General features: G+C 42.5%; 1 protein-coding gene across 1 annotated transcript in view; it reads right to left on the reverse strand.

The window, feature by feature from the left end:
• ntrk3b (neurotrophic tyrosine kinase, receptor, type 3b) overlaps positions 1-2,500 on the reverse strand; it is a 144,445-nt gene that overhangs the window by 97,127 nt on the left and 44,818 nt on the right.

A 2,500-nucleotide genomic window follows, 5' to 3' on the forward strand; every position in this document is an offset into this window, starting at 1 on the left:
TTGTATTTTTATTCTTATTATTTCTGTGTGCAATCCTGCACACAGACAGACACACACACAAACAAACCACACTGACAACATGTCTCCTTAGTGGAGGTAATACTCTATGGATCATAACTTATTGATCATAACTCTAATACCGTATGTAGCGACTGGTGTCTCTCCATGAGGAGGGAACATGAACACTACAAGAGCGGGAGTGATATTACAGTATGACCACGCAGAGTCCTGAGTGTGTCTCTGCGAGAGAGACCAGCGTCCATTATTCATGTGAATATTATGGGCTGTCGAGTGGGTGTGGACACACAGGAGAGAATTATGTACGCGCAGTCACTGGAATTTGACCACTTGAGCTAATTGGGCTACAAAGCAGAAAAGATGGGCATTATTTAAGTTTATGTAAGTTTTGAGATCATTCAAGGCGCAGATGCTTTTATCTAAAGTGCCTTTCGATAATAGTAGTCATTCTAAAAGTCATTTTCTAAATTACATATCTTAAACTGCATGAAGCAACTTCTGAAACAGCATATCATATATCAGTCAATATCATCTTCATTTTGCCTTCGATTACCCTTCCACCACTGCACTGGCCGTGCACTGGACTTTCCTCCGAAGAGCAGCTGGACACTTAAACGGCACTCTCTCTCTCTCTCTCTCTCTCTCTCTCTCTCTCTCTCTCTCTCTCTCTCTCTCTCTCTCTCTCTCTCTCTCTCGAGTCATTACAGCACTCTGTTGATGATGCCTTGTCTCTATTCATAGTGGGCTATCGGACACCGGTCGGCATGTGTCGTCACACTGAGGAGCTAATTGCTGTGGACCGACGAGGTGTGTTTCTCTCCGCGGCAGAACCAAAGGATGACAGTGAGGAGCAGTGCGGTGCTAAGTGGCAAATCGGTTGTTATTTTGTCTTTAGCTTTGTGAAGGTACCAATTAGCTCTGACATCCTGTTGAAACATGCTTACCGTAAAACTTCAAACAATAGCCGAGTCCCAAATAGACGCATGTCTCTTTTAAACGCCTGGTGTGACTACAGATTTGGGGTTATAGGCCGGTCTCCAACAGAAGCCTGGTCTGTTTTTTTTTAGTTTCGAGTTGTATTTATTCTTCTTATACCCGTCAGATCGTCTGGTGGTGGTGATCATCGATGGTACAGATTGCGCACACTAAATTTATAATTGCATGACTGCGAAGGTGAAAGCCAGCTATAGAGTTCCAAATTCTTAACTTTTTTCGACATTGGCCTATGTCCTGCATTATTTAATTAATGCCATTTTGTTAAATTTGCGCACTAGACAACATATTCTATCACAAACTTTCTTTGTTTAGTTTCACTTTCTCTCGTTTCTCCACGTTTCTCCGCGTTTCTCTCAATACCATGGCGGAAAAGAAAAAGACTTGATTTAAATGACATTTAAGCTGACAGTTGTCAAATTTGCCTAACAAAATTCGGGAGAAGCAGCGGCAAGATATTTCTCGGTTGATCCAAAGAGGGTGCGTAAAGGCTGAGCTGTAACTGTCTCCAAAGAGGGAGAGCCCTGCGCATCTGGTCGGGAGCTGCGCAAGCAAGGCAGGCAAGTGGAGGAGAGCGACGAGGAGGAGGAATTCGCAAATCAACTTGTAGCCTAGTTGAGGATCACGGTGATAGCGATTAATAGGATCATTTTTAATCACACGATTGCAGTTGTTTTACAGGGTAGCATTCATTCTTTATTGTTGATGTATTATCAGGGGCAACAAGTTCACAGGCTCGATGGTAACTTGAATTGTTCAGCCCGCTGTCACATCGTTTCGTTATTTTAAGCTGCCAATAATTTAAGACATAGCCTATTATAGTAGGCTAGTTCTAATATGATCTGATTTGTGAAACACATTCGAATTATAGGCTAAATAAATAAATATAGCCTACCCTACTGTAATGTGGTAACCTCCTGTTGTCATGCTTTCTGTCTGCTTATGCTATTGGGTAGTTATTTCTAATCCTACAATAAACCTACACTCAACTAACACCACTAAATTAAACGCCTGTCTCATATAGACGCCTGTCTCAAATACACGCCGGTGCATTTTGGCGATTTGGCAAAATAAAAGCCCGGGCTATTGTTTGGAGTTTTACGGTATACAGTATATGCATGTGTATACAAGGCACACACACACACACACTCACACACACACACACACACATATACGTACACGTACACACACACACACACACAGACCCATGCATGCGCAAAAAAATATTCACACAAACACACACACACACACACACACACACACACACACACACACACACACACACACACACACACACACACACACACACACACACACACACACACACACACACACAAACACTGACACACACACGTACAGATGGACCTTCTTTGGTTCTAAAATGATCAACCCTCTTTGCAGGGGGAATGAAGCCTTTAACAGCTAAATCACTGCTTTAATATTCCACACACACACACAGACACAGACACACACACACACACAAACACAT

Source organism: Sardina pilchardus, chromosome 21, assembly GCF_963854185.1.
Source record: "Sardina pilchardus chromosome 21, fSarPil1.1, whole genome shotgun sequence".
In the NCBI taxonomy this organism is placed as follows: domain Eukaryota; kingdom Metazoa; phylum Chordata; class Actinopteri; order Clupeiformes; family Clupeidae; genus Sardina; species Sardina pilchardus.